The sequence below is a fragment of the Coregonus clupeaformis genome, chromosome 27, assembly GCF_020615455.1.
Source record: "Coregonus clupeaformis isolate EN_2021a chromosome 27, ASM2061545v1, whole genome shotgun sequence".
In the NCBI taxonomy this organism is placed as follows: Eukaryota; Metazoa; Chordata; class Actinopteri; order Salmoniformes; family Salmonidae; genus Coregonus; species Coregonus clupeaformis.
The window spans coordinates 50,168,195-50,183,430 of record NC_059218.1 but is presented as its reverse complement, the minus strand read 5'-3'; the positions used below and the strand labels follow the sequence as shown (position 1 = coordinate 50,183,430).

The 15,236-nt window shown below is 42.7% G+C and overlaps 1 long non-coding RNA gene across 1 annotated transcript; it reads right to left on the bottom strand.

Annotated features, from left to right (window-relative positions):
- Positions 1 to 6,832, bottom strand: LOC121554237. Its single transcript, XR_005997653.2, has 3 exons — positions 6,751 to 6,832; positions 1,954 to 2,145; positions 1 to 1,833 (listed from the first exon to the last, which is right to left on the bottom strand). It is a non-coding gene; the product is annotated as an uncharacterized LOC121554237 (long non-coding RNA).
- Between the last annotated feature and the right edge of the window lie 8,404 nt (positions 6,833 to 15,236).

Genomic DNA, 15,236 nt, shown 5'->3' with positions numbered 1-15,236 from the left:
TGTAAGAAAAAAAGAAAAAAAATACTGCAGAGTTGCTTAGGAGCTAGAAGCAGAGCTGCCATATCTGTCGGCCATAAAGGGTTATAAAGGCTAATAATGGGTTAACGGTATTTCAGGAAGCTGACACTGAACAGTTTTTGGACCCAGCGATGTTTGCCCATGGTACAGCCCTCCTGGTCCATTAAAGTCTATGGTCATTACAGAGCAACAGCTCCAGTACATATACTTGTAGAGGAGTATGTAATAGTACTGTATAATACTGTACCTGCGGCAGAATATTGCAGTACTGTATAATACAGGTGTGTAAAAGTCAACAACTTTATTGTGTTGTTGCCTTGCCCCTCGTGGAAGACCGGCGCTCCAGGGTGATGTGTACAGCTCTCCCCGCTGGTCTCAGTTACCTTGGTAACAACAATAACAAACAAGCATCGGCCACTCCAATACGGAACGTTGGAATTTTGTGACACGTCATGATATTTTAATCTACACTGGGTATAGTACAACTCAAGGGGTACGTCCCAAATGGCACCCTATTCCCTACATAGTGCACTACTTTTGACCAGAGCCCTACAGGGAATATGATATAATCTGGGACGCAACCAAGGTTAAGTGTCTTTCTAAAGAGCATTAGTACAACAGTAGCGTCCCGCTGATATTTGCACCAGTGACCTTTCTCGTTCTGGTCATTAACAAGCAGTGAATGTAGCATGGATGTAATATTGTGTGGGCTCAGCCTGGGACGGGGAATAATGTTACCAACTTTGGCCACTAGATGGCGACAACACTATGAGAGCCCCTTTAATCAATCAGGTAGCTTTATTAATTTAGCACTTCTTTTAACTTCTCCAGAAGAATTCAAATCCCCTTATTTCCTGTACTGGGGCAGTGTGTGTGTTTGTTATGGATACTTTGAGATTAGAGTGTATGTCTTTTCAATAAGAATTTAAATGTGAATATTTCCTTTTGCTTTGGCAGTGTGTCTTGGTCATGGATGTGTACTGTGTTTGGACTTTGGAATGTACAGTATGTCTGGTCCAAACCAGAGTCATGTATTTAGAGAGTTGGGACATTGAGGTTTCTGCATTATGATGCTTTAATTAACATGACACTACAACATTCTATGGCAGCCATGTTAGCGCCCCATTAACATTACACAGGAATATTTAAACGATGCTATGTAACTGAATTTCTAGAATTAGAACAATATTCAAAATTCTTAAAGTTGATCAAACTCTAAAATATATGGCTCTGGTAAAAACTGTTGAATTACCGGAGAGTTAACACTAAGAGAGAGCAGGAGCCTAAAATAGGCTGTTATCCTGCATCAACAGAATGCTACAGATTCATCATCTACAAAGACAGGAGTCACTGCACCTCACGTTTTTCACTTGCTTCTCTGTAACACACAAGTCACACACACACACACACAGAGAGAGAGAAAGAGAGACACACACAAAGGAGACACCCACTGTTTTGCATCCTGTGTTCTTGCAACACAACTTCACTCTCTGTGAGAGAGAGAGAGAGAGAGAGAGTGTGTGTGTGTGTGTGGGGGGGGGTTAAATGTCCTGCTGAAATCTTACTCAGCAAAAAAAAAAAAGGAATTTCCAAATCACTGTAATGTTATATTTCAACACAGAAGTGGTATTAGTCAACAGAGGCATTGAAACAAACTGCCTTTACATAGAAACACCCTGCAACGATTTGATCCAGAAGAAGTAACAGGAAACGGAAGAAGCTATGGGATGGACACATGCTTAGCTTTCCGCTTTCGTTCTGCCTTGTTGCTGTATGGCCATCTTCTGTAGAAGCTTAGTCTCATCTTCATCTGAACTGGAGGAGAGACAATCAATAGTATTGTATTGTTAAAGCCTTTTAACAAAAGTCTAAAGCAACTATAGTCTCAATAGATTCTATGCTAAAGCAAATCCACCAAAGAGCACACACGCCTACCTGGGTCTCTTCTTCTGCGGTGCCTCAGCTGATTTGGGCTCCTGGTAAATTATCTCCTCTCTGTTGTGTTTCACGCCGTTCTTGTCTGACGTCACTGTCGGCTGCGAAGGCTCCTGGGGCTTCTCGTTGCTATGGCGCCTTTGGGTGCAGCCCTACGATAGGAAAGTCCACTCGGGATGCTGTCTCTGATACCTGTGGTCCAAACACATCGACACAGTCTGAAGCATTCTCAGAAGTCCCCTACACATGAATTACCTATAATACATCGCTACATCGCTGCACTGACTGGTCTTTCCTCATTAATGAACTTATTTCAGCAATTAAAGGTGTTTCTATATAGTTGTACAATGTTTTTGAGGCATATTATTCTGTTTTAATTTTACTCCGGAATCGCTATGATAAATATAATCGTTTTTTCTTGAGTGTATTGTATAAAGCTCAGATTTACTTTGGGTCGAGAGCTTCAAGTTCCTCTGTGTCCACATCACTAAAGAGCTATCATGGTCCACACACACACCAACACAGTTGTGAAGAAGACACGACAACACCTCTTCCCCCTCAGGAGTCTGAAAAGATTTGACATGGGCGCTCAGGTCAAATATTGTTCCCTGAGCTAATGCCTAGGCTATAACGTTTAGCCTTCAGCTCAGCGGGCCAAGTTCGAACCCAGCTGGTGGCACATTCTCCTTGACCTTGATAGACAGGAACTCCGAGAAGTCTGTGGTCCTCTTCCTACAACTAGACCAACCCTGCACACAAAACACATGAGTCAACACTTACAGTAAGGGGGAAAAAAGTATTTGATCCCCTGCTGATTTTGTACGTTTGCCCACTGACAAAGACATGATCAGTCTATAATTTTAATGGTAGGTTTATTTGAACAGTGAGAGACAGAATAACAACAAAAAAATCCAGAAAAACGCATGTCGAAAAATGTTATAAATTGATTTGCATTTTAATGAGGGAAATAAGTATTTGACCCCTCTGCAAAACATGACTTAGTACTTGGTGGCAAAACCCTTGTTGGCAATCACAGAGGTCAGACGTTTCTTGTAGTTGGCCAGCAGGTTTGAACACATCTCAGGAGGGATTTTGTCCCACTCCTCTTTGCAGATCCAAGTCATTAAGGTTTCGAGGCTGACGTTTGGCAACTCAAACCTTCAGCTTCCTCCACAGATTTTCTATGGGATTAAGGTCTGGAGACTGGCTAGGCCACTCCAGGACCTTAATGTGCTTCTTCTTGAGCCACTCCTTTGTTGCCTTGGCCGTGTGTTTTGGGTCATTGTCATGCTGGAATACCCATCCACGACCCATTTTCAATGCCCTGGCTGAGGGAAGGAGGTTCTCACCCAAGATTTGACGGTACATGGCCCCGTCCATCGTCCCTTTGATGCGGTGAAGTTGTCCTGTCCCCTTAGCAGAAAAACACCCCCAAAGCATAATGTTTCCACCTCCATGTTTGACGGTGGGGATGGTGTTCTTGGGGTCATAGGCAGCATTCCTCCTCCTCCAAACACGGCGAGTTGAGTTGATGCCAAAGAGCTCCATTTTGGTCTCATCTGACCACAACACTTTCACCCAGTTCTCTGCTGAATCATTCTGATGTTCATTGGCAAACTTCAGACGGCCCTGTATATGTGCTTTCTTGAGCAGGGGGAACTTGCGGGCGCTGCAGGATTTCAGTCCTTCACAGCGTAGTGTGTTACCAATTGTTTTCTTGGTGACTATGGTCCCAGCTGCCTTGAGATCATTGACAAGATCCTCCCATGAAGTTCTGGGCTGATTCCTCACCGTTCTCATGATCATTGCAACTCCACGAGGTGAGATCTTGCATGGAGCCCCAGGCCGAGGGAGATTGACAGTTATTTTGTGTTTCTTCCATTTGCGAATAATCACACCAACTGTTGTCACCTTCTCACCAAGCTGCTTGGCGATGGTCTTGTAGCCCATTCCAGCCTTGTGTAGGTCTACAATCTTGTCCCTGACATCCTTGGAGAGCTCTTTGATCTTGGCCATGGTGGAGAGTTTGGAATCTGATTGATTGATTGCTTCTGTGGACAGGTGTCTTTTATACAGGTAACAAGCTGAGATTAGGAGCACTCCCCTTTAAGAGTCTGCTCCTAATCTCAGCTCGTTACCTGTATAAAAGACACCTGGGAGCCAGACATTTTTCTGATAGATAGGGGGTCAAATACTTATTTCCCTCATTAAAATGCAAATCAATTTATAACATTTTTGACATGCATTTTTCTGGATGTTTTTGTTGTTATTCTGTCTCTCACTGTTCAAATAAACCTACCATTAAAATTATAGACTGATCATCTCTTTGTCAGTGGGCAAACGTACAAAATCAGCAGGGGATCAAATACTTTTTTCCTCTCACTGTATCTCTAAATGAAAAATAAATGTATGCATTGTTTTTATTCATCTTCGTGGAAGATGAGAACACCTAGATGATGCTGACAAGAGCAGGAACCCAGACTTCATCAAAGAAATTGGAAATACAGACATTGTCATCCTACAAGATTACCATACGACAGACCACGTAGTCACCCTGCACACCCTAATTGACAAACAAACAAAAAGGCAAAGTCTTCTCATGCTTTGTTGATTTCAAAAAAGCTTTTGACTCAAATTTGGCATGAGGGCCTGCTATACAAATTGATGGAAAGTGGGGTTGGGGGAAAAACATACGACATTATAAAATCCATGTACACAAACAACAAGTGTGCGGTTAAAATTGGCAAAAAACACACATTTCTTTCCACAGGGCCATGGGGTGAGACAGGGATGCAGCTTAAGCCCCACCCTGTTCAACATATACATCAACGACTTGGCGAGGGCACTAGAACAGTCTGCAGCACCTCACCCTACTAGAATCTGAAGTCAAATGTCTACTGTTTGCTGATGATCTGGTGCTTCTGTCACCAACCAAGGAGGGCCTACAGCAGCACCTAGATCTTCTGCACAGATTCTGTCAGGACTGGGCCCTGACAGTAAATCTCAGTAAGACAAAAATAATGGTGTTCCAAAAAAGGTCCAGTTGTCAGGACCACAAATACAAATTCCATCTAGACACCGTTGCCCTAGAGCACACAAACAACTATACATACCTCGGCCTAAAAATCACCGCCACAGGTAACTTCCACAAAGCTGTGAACGATCTAAGAGACAAGGCAAGAAAGACTTCTATGCCATCAAAAGGAACATAAAATTCAACATACCAATTAGGCTCTGGCTAAAAAATACTTGAATCAGTTATTGAACCCATTGCCCTTTATGGTTGTGAGGTCTGGGGTACGCTCACCAACCAAGAATTCACAAAATGGGACAAACACAACATTGAGACTGCATGCAGAATTCTGCAAACATATCCTGTGTACAACGTAAAACACCAAATAATGCATGCAGAGCAGAATTAGGCCGATACCCGCTAATTATCAAAACCCAGAAAAGAGCCGTTCAATTCTATAACCACCTAAAAGGAAGCGATTCCCAAACCTTCCATAACAAAGCCATCGCCTACAGAGAGATGAAGCTGGAGAAGAGTCCCCTAAGCAAGCTTTTCCTGGGGCTCTGTTCACAAACAGACCCCACAGAGCCCCAGGACAGCAACACAATTAGACCCAACCAAATCATGAGAAAACAAAAAGAGAATTACTTGACACATTGGAAAGAATTAACCAAAAAACAGAGCAAACTAGAATGCTATTTGGCCCTAAACAGAGAGTACAGTGGCAGAATACCTGACCACTGTGACTGACCCAAAATTAAGGAAAGCTTTGACTATGTACATACTCAGTGAGCATAGCCTTGCTATTGAGAAAGGCCGCCGTAGGCAGACCTGGCTCTAAAGAGAAGACAGGCTATGTGCACACTGCCCACAAAATGAAGTGGAAACTGAGCTGCACTTCCTAACCTCCTGCCAAATGTATTACCATATTAGAGACACATATTTCCCTCAGATTACAGAGATCCACAAAGAATTCGAAAACAAACCCAATTTTGATAAACTCCTGTACAGTGCATTTGGAAAGTATTCAGACCCCTACGTTACAGCTTTATTCTAAAATGTATTAAATAGTTTTTCCCCCTAATCAATCTACACTCAATACCCCATAATGATAAAGCAAAAACAGGTTTTTAGAAATGTTTGTAAATGTATTAAAAATAAAAAGGGAAATATTACATTTACACGAGTTTTCAGACCCTTTCCTCAGTATTCTGTTGAAAAACATCCCCACAGCATGACACCACCATGCTTTTCGTAGGGATGGTGCCAGGTTTCCCCCAGACATGACGCTTTACGTCAATGTTTGGATGACTACTACTCTAGCACACTGTGTTCCTAACAGAGACACTAAACTATCAACAAAACATTTCTAGACTAAAAATAACTATCAACTGGAGGTTCTCCATTGAGCATTATATATTTTTATATACCAGTAGTAGGCTGGTTCTGGGTATGGGAAACCGCCAATTTGAGTTCTGTGAAAGACACCCCTCATCTCCAAATCGGTCTGGCCCACAGGAATCTGTGTGGGTGACTACAAGTTACACACACAATAAATAGACAAATTCTCATCTCTCTACATTTACACATTCAAAACGTAGTCTAGCTTTAGACATTAGACCACCAATATACCCAATACTATAACCACACGAACTCTTAAAATATACTATATATTAATTACAACCAGAGTACTACCACAGTATTACTTGCTCAGTGAAAAACCTCAGTGTGTTTGAGCTAAAGTAAAGTGTTTTGAGTTTAAGTGAAGTAAGCGGTCTTCTTACCATGCTTGTTCTTGTCTGTATCAAACTTCTCTCGACAGCCTTTGTTGTAGCATAGCAACGCCATGCTGGCCTTAAGTTAGTTTGTCTTCTCGTAAATATTCCTCCTCTTCGGAACCTTAATCCCGTATGGAACTTCCAGAACTTTCTCCAGGATAGAAGATAAGTGAGGGAACGAGAGAGAGAGATCCAGAAGTACTGAAAAAGGAGAGAGAAAGGGGGGAGAGAGGGGATGTCTCCTTGGCCTGGCTGAATGAATGATAAAAACAGCCACCAGTCGTGCCCCTCTCGCTTTGTCCTCCCTCTCTTCCGCTGTCAGTCCTCATCTAGCGGTGGCTTGGCATTCCTCTCTCCTGCCCTGGCTGTGTGTGTGTCCTGGTAGTTTGGACTAAGGCCTGTCGCTAATAATGTTGGCTTATTATTGGCTTTCTTGGGACAAACAATATAACAAAACTGGACACACTAAGGCCTACAGTACGCCATCCCCTTGACCTACACTGTAACACCAAACCATTTTCAATAGCATACCGTCTTGACCTTGGAACTCTGTGTGTGGTTTTGAAACAGAACAACAAAAAATCACAAAACACTAAAGGAATGGAAAATGACTTTATTTCTTTAAAAAAAAGATAAAAACAAAATCCCTAAAATAAACGCAGTAAGTAAAATAAAAGCCCATAATTGATTTATATTCTGAAACGTTCGTTTTGTATTATTTCCATGCTTAATAAAATCCTTATATTTCTGCATAAATAAATAAACATTTACAAAGAGAAGGAAGAAGAATCAGAGACGAAAGTGTGATTCTCTGAATCATTTGGCATCATTGATGACCAATCAATCGATCAACTGATCAAATTGGCTGATTCATTGATGACCTGTAGACATGCAGCCAATCGCCTTCCTTCCTTCCTTCCTTCCTTCCCCATTGGGTATTATATATACCGCATGATGCAATTATCGCTCAGGTTCAGAAAAAAGAAAACAAAAAGAAAAACAGAATAACATTGTAGCAGATGGGTGTGTGTCTAGGTCCCAAATGGCAACCGCTTCCCTACATAGTTCACAAAGTATTGCACTCTATAGCGAACAGGTTGGCATTTAGGACACATTGTGTTTGTTTGTTTATATTTACATAGTTATCACCAGGCAACAGTCAGAAGGGTAGTTGTTTTCCAAAAAACATATAGAAAAAAAAAAAAAGAAGGTGCACAGGAAGATCTTTGAATGAACACACCGACTGAAAATGAGGGAATTTATCCGTTTTTTAACGGATAAACGAATACATTTCACAGAGAGATTTATCAAAAATGTATCCATTCATAAAAAACCCAAAAGCCTCACTCTTCCTTTCCCTCTTCCTTGTTGCGTTTCAGGTTGACTGACACACACCTGTCTCATATGACAGGGACTCACCAACAGAGGGTGCTTCGCTTGCAGATATTATCAAAAAGACCCATTTCAATACAATTAAAAGTAACATGGCATCTTTGGAAAAGTAAAAGTGTCTGGCTACACCCCCCTCAGACCTCCACCTCCAATGCATTTTGATAAGAGAGGATGCAAGGAATCAAGGAAAGACCATTGAGATTGGCTAGGTCTGTGGTTAGGTTAGGGGTGCCTGTTCTTGTAGCAGGTCAGGTTAGGGGTGCCTGTTCTTGTAGCAGGTCAGGTTAGGGGTGCCTGTCCTTGTAGCAGGTCAGGTTAGGGGTGCCTGTTCTTGTAGCAGGTCAGGTTAGGGGTGCCTGTTCTTGTAGCAGGTCAGGTCAGGGGTGCCTGTTCTTGTAGCAGGTCAGGTTAGGGGTGCCTGTTCTTGTAGCAGGTCAGGTTAGGGGTGCCTGTTCTTGTAGCAGGTCAGGTTAGGGGTGCCTGTTCCTGTAGCAGGTCAGGTTAGGGGTGCCTGTTCCTGTAGCAGGTCAGGTTAGGGGTGCCTGTTCCTGTAGCAGGTCAGGTTAGGGGTGCCTGTTCCTGTAGCAGGTCAGGTTAGGGGTGCCTGTTCTTGTAGCAGGTCAGGTTAGGGGTGCCTGTTCTTGTAGCAGGTCAGGTTAGGGGTGCCTGTTCCTGTAGCAGGTCAGGTCAGGTGTGCCTGTTTATGACAACCCAGACACTTCAACGAGTTTTGACAGACGACAGAGTAGATCAGATCATGTTTTTAACTAGCCTGGAATCCAAGCTGATATGCTAACGTTTCAGTCTGGTTTCACCAGGCTAGCTTTTAAGGTGTAGCTAGGACAACAAGACATCACAACCATACATTCATAAAGGAGGAGAGAAGAAGTCACTATCACTCTCTCTCTATCATTCCACCATTTTGAAACCGGCTCAAATTTAAAACACCTCCATTTACAGGCAGGACTTGTTTTACACATTGTTTTAATGCATGGAATCCAAACAAAACAAAACAAAATTTTAAAAAATATCGACCAACTGGAGAACGAACACAAGACGTGATAAATTCAGGAGAAAGAAAAATTGTGCTCATCAACTTCAGTGCCAACCAAAGGTTGCATCCCAAATGGCACCCTTTTCCCTATATAGTGTGCTACTTTTGACAAGAGCCCTATGGGTCCCGGTCAAAAGAAGTGCACTACATATGGAATAGGATGGCGTTTGGGACGCAGCGATAGTTGTCGCTAGACACTGAACCTACGGTCCGCTTTGCAGTTCTCGCCTAATGGAAGTTAGGGTTTGATCCTAGATCTGGGCCTAACAGACCAACTTCTACCCAGAGCTCCATGCCCACCAGATTCAGGGACTGTATGAATCCGAGGAGTCCAGAGAAGGACATCTGTTTTGGGCCGCAAAGATTGAGGGGTCCTTAACTTCCAAATGACCACCACCACTCAACCCCCCTTAAAACAGGTGCTACTATAGCGACGCTCTCCTTTAAACAAAGACTACAGGCCTCATCCTTTATAAGGATGATATACAGTTGAAGTCGGAAGTTTACGTACAGCTGAAGTCGGAAGTTTACGTACAGCTGAAGTCGGAAGTTTACGTACAGCTGAAGTCGGAAGTTTACGTACAGCTGAAGTCGGAAGTTTACGTACACCTTAGCCAAATACATTTAAACTCAGTTTTTCACAATTCCTGACATTTAATCCTAGTACAAATTCCCTGTCTTAGGTCAGTTAGGATCACCACTTTATTTTAAGAATGTGAAATGTCAGAATAATAGTAGAGAGAAGTATTTATTTCAGCTTTTATTTATTTCATCACATTCCCAGTGGGTCAGAAGTACACTCAAATAGTATTTGGTAGCATTGCCTTTAAATTGTTTAACTTGGGTCAAACGTTTCGGGTAGCCTTCCACAAGCTTCCCACAATAAGTTGGGTGAATTTTGGTCCATTCCTCCTGACAGAGCTGGTGTAACTGAGTCAGGTTTGTAGGCCTCCTTCCTCACACACGCTTTTTCAGTTCTGCCCACACATTTTCTATAGGATTGAGATCAGGGCTTTGTGATGGCCACTCCAATATCTTGACTTTGTTGTCTTTAAGCCATTTTGCCACAACTTTAGAAGTATGCTTGGGGTCATTGTCCATTTGGAAGACCCATTTGTGACCAAGCTTTAACTTCCTGACTGATCTGTCTTGAGATGTTGCTTCAATATATCCACATAATTTTCCTTCCTCATGATGCCATCTATTTTGTGAAGTGCACCAGTCCCTCCTGCAGCAAAGCACCCCCACAGCATGATGCTGCCACCCCCGTGCTTCACGGTGGGGATGGTGTTCTTCGGCTTGCAAGCTTTCCCCTTTTTCCTCTAAACATAACGATGGTCATTATGGCCAAACAGTTCTATTTTTGTTTCATCAGACCAGAGGACATTTCTCCAAAAAGTACAATCTTTGTCCCCATGTGCAGTTGCAAACCGTGGCTTTTTTTATGGCAGTTTTGGAGCAGTGGCTTCTTCCTTGCTGAGCGGCCTTTCAGGTTATGTCGATATAGGACTCGTTTTACTGTGAATATAGATACTTTTGTACCGGTTTCCTGCAGCATCTTCACAAGGTCATTTGCTGTTGTTCTGGAATTGATTTGCACTTTTCACACCAAAGTACATTAATCTCTAGGAGAACGCATCTCCTTCCTGAGCGGTATGACGGCTGCGTGGTCCCATGGTGTTTATACTTGCGTACTATTGTTTGTACAGATGAACGTGGTACCTTCAGGCGTTTGGAAATTGCTCCCATGGATGAACCAGACTTGTGGAGGTCTTGGCTGATTTATTTAGATTTTCCCATGATGTCAAGCAGAGGCACTGAGTTTGAAGGTAGGCCTTGAAAAAAATCCACAGGTTCACATCCAATTGACTCAAATGTTGTCAATTAGCCTATTAGAAGCTTCTAAAGCCATGACATAATTTTCTGGAATTTTCCAAGCTGTTTAAAGGCACAGTCAACTTAGTGTATGTAAACCTCTGACCCACTGGAATTGTGATACAGTGAATTATAAGTGAAATAATCTGTCTGTAAACAATTGCTGGAAAAATTACTTGTGTCATGCACAAAGTAGATGTCCTAACCGACTTGCCAAAACTATAGTTTGTTAACAAGAAATGTGTGGAGTAGTTGAAAAACAAGTTTTAATGACTCCAACCTAAGTGTATGTAAACTTCCGACTTCAACTGTATCTCCCTTAGCCATTGTGGATAGTTCAGTTCCACCAACAACAAAACTGGACATAAAAAGCACCAAGTATCGTCCGATTGGCTATCGATGCATATGATACAATCCAAGACAGTTTTAAAGTTTCTAGGATTGACGGACACTGGAGTGGACATGCCCACTCACAGCAGAAGCAGTGAAGGACAATGATAGAGCCCAGCAAAACAGTAAGTTAGAAGAGGGGATTCTAAAGATTCTAAAGCTGTATCTACAGGAGAATGAAGAAGAGACAGCAAGATGGGTGATATTCTAGAGCTGGGTCTACCGGACAGTATGGTAGACCCAGCTCTAGGGTGATAACCCTAACCCTAACAGTATACAATGGAGGGGAATATTCTAGAGCTATAATCTACCAGGCATTGGGCGAGACCAGAGGAATAATCTAGAGCTGTACATACTAGACAGTGACAAGAGGCCAAGAGAGCTATCTACTAGCCTGAAGAGACACAGTGATTCTAGACAATTCTAAGTGAGATTCTAGGCTATATCTATAAAACAGTGGACAGGATTGGACACACCACAGAACTGGACTATTTGCTAGGTAGGTATACTGGTAATGTGTACTGGGACAGGGGGAAGGGTTTGACTTAGGGACCTGCATGTGTATTCACTCATTTATAACCAACTCCTTCTTTCATCAAGTTCTGCCGTGTCATAGATCATCACATCAGTGGAACATTTCAGATTGTTCAAAGAAGAAAACAAATATTAGGTTCATGTAACGTCACCAGGGGGCATAGGGTCATCAACTTCAGCGCCAAGATATTAGCCTGGTCACAGGTCTGTTTGTGCTTTTGCCTACTCCACCGTCATCATTTTGCATGACAATTCCACAAGGAGTTGGCAAGAGAGCAGAAGCAAGCTCCCAAGATATAGGAAACAGACCGGCACCCAGGCTACCAAGACAAAGGAAACAGACCGGCACCCAGGCTACGAAGATATAGGAAACAAACCGGCTCCCAAGATATAGGAAATCTACAGAAAACAGCATGGCATGAGTGTTACACAGGAAAACACACCAATGTGTTTTACACAGAGAAATTACAACAGTGGAAATTGTGGCAATGGATATTTTGGCTGAAAGATGTTACACCTACACCTGTTTTAATTGAGACCAATAGTTCAGTTACATTGACATCCTTTCATAAAACATATGGGACCCAGAGTGTGATCAAACCAATATTAGGCTGTGCATTTCAACTCAATGTGCCCCAAAAGTCTTTAACAATAAAGTTACCCTTGGCAATTAGGTTCATTCAGTGTGAACCAGTACCAACCTTATTGACACACAGATCTGTTAAAAAGAAAGCCATCAAGAAACCCCCCCCCATTATGGGAGTTGTGTTGAAGACTCATCAACAGTTAACAGTTATAATATCATCCTTTGACACCAAAAGTTACTTTGACATCCTTTCATATGACATCTTGACAGCTGGGAGGAAAATTGACAGAGCATTGCTTTAAAACAATATGACATCGTGAGTAATGGACATTATGATTAAAAAACAAATTTTAAAAACAAAATTAGACATTATTACCACCAGAATTATTCCAGAAAAATCTAACATTGTTCAGTGTGGGTTTCTGCACGTGTGTGTGTGTGTGTGTGTGTGTGTGTGTGTGTATGTATGTATGTGTGTGTGTGTATGTATATCTCTATACACATGTTCTTGCCTGCCTGCCTGCGTGCGCGTGTGTGTGTGTGCGTGCGTGTGTGTGTATGTGTGTGTGTGTATGTATCTCTATACACATGTTCTTGCCTGCCTGCGTGCGTGCATGCGCGTGCGTGTGTGTGTGTGTGTAAGCATGAATCCGTCAACATTCAAGGACACAGTAGGATGAGGAAACTGTTTTTACAAGATAGAAGCAGTAGCGAGAGGAGGGATTAATGCGTCCCAAAATGGCAGCCTATCCTCTATATAGCGCACTACTTTTAACCAGGACCCTTAGGGCAGTAGTGCACTTGATAGGGAATAGGGTGCCATTTCAGATACGCACAACAGTTCCCTAGCTCTCTCCATGGACAGACAGAGTAGACATGAGAAGCGGCTGAGAGTTGGGATGATGGTGAAGGTAGAGGGGGGGGGTCCTTAATGTTTTCTATCCAGTCTGATCGATGGTAGGATAATGGTGAAGGTAGAAGGGGGGGGGGTCCTTAATGTTTTCTATCCAGTCTGATCGATGGTAGGATAATGGTGAAGGTAGAGGGGGGTCCTTAATGTTTTCTATCCAGTCTGATCGATGGTAGGATAATGGTGAAGGTAGAGGGGGGTCCTTAATGTTTTCTATCCAGTCTGATCGATGGTAGGATAATGGTGAAGGTAGAGGGGGGTCCTTAATGTTTTCTATCCAGTCTGATCGATGGTAGGATAATGGTGAAGGTAGAGGGGGGGTCCTTAATGTTTTCTATCCAGTCTGATCGATGGTAGGATAATGGTGAAGGTAGAGGGGGAGGTCCTTAATGTTTTCTATCCAGTCTGATCGATGGTAGGATAATGGTGAAGGTAGAGGGGGGTCCTTAATGTTTTCTATCCAGTCTGATCGATGGTAGGATAATGGTGAAGATAGAGGGGGGGGTCCTTAATGTTTTCTATCCAGTCTGATCGATGGTAGGATAATGGTGAAGGTAGAGGGGGTCCTTAATGTTTTCTATCCAGTCTGATCGATGGTAGGATAATGGTGAAGGTAGAGGGGGGTCCTTAATGTTTTCTATCCAGTCTGATCGATGGTAGGATAATGGTGAAGGTAGAGGGGGGGGGGGGTCGTTAATGTTTTCTATCCAGTCTGATCGATGGTAGGATGATAGAGGGGGGGGTCCTTAATGTTTTCTATCCAGTCTGATCGATGGTAGGATAATGGTGAAGGTAGAGGGGGGGGGGTCCTTAATGTTTTCTATCCAGTCTGATCGATGGTAGGATAATGGTGAAGGTAGAGGTGCGTCCTTAATGTTTTCTATCCAGTCTGATTACACCTGGTGAAGGCTTCTCCGTGTCTGAAACATCTCCCATCGGTAACATACAGACCTTAAGTGCTTTTCTTAACTACCAAACAGTCAAGGATGGCTAGCGAGCAGGGACAAACAGTGCTATGGGATTTTGGTTCCACCCTGTTGATGAATATCAGTAACAGTGAGAAAGTTGAAAAAAAAAAAAAAAACTGCTTTAACTGATGACTTTTTTCCTTGAAGAAATAAGGTGGAGACCAGCTCACTAAGTAATGGTTTATAAACACACACAAGTTCTCAGAGATAGAAAAACAGAACAAACTACTATGTGTTCCTACCGGTTTGTAACTATCTCACCAACCAGAGGATGACTCCAACATCTATTTCTAGCCAAATCAGTCTGTTCTGCCCATGCTACATTCCCACTTCTCCCTCCCTCTCACGCATTCACGCTCTTTCGCTCTGCGTGACAAAGTGCTCAATATCAGCTCAGTAACATACCTACAACCTTGAAGAATTCCCAGTAATTGTAACAGGGCCTAAGCCATCTATCTATCTATCTACACCAAAGACTAAAGAAGGTAACAGAACACAAATTACCCAACACAGAGAATTCATAATGTAAACACTGGTCCTAAGTGCAACGAACCTATGACCTTTCACCCCTGACCCCTTCACACTGTCTACTCAAAATTACCATTATTATCCATTCCACCTAATTATGGGCTTCCGTTGTTGTTGTTTGTTTGTTTGTTTGTTTGTTTTGGGGGGAGGGCTGTTTCAGACAGAGATGTAAGCCTTTTTGACATCATACACACTCCCCTCCTCTCTCCTCCTATCCTCCATGTCCCGGGTTCATCCTGTTATTTTTCTTCCCTC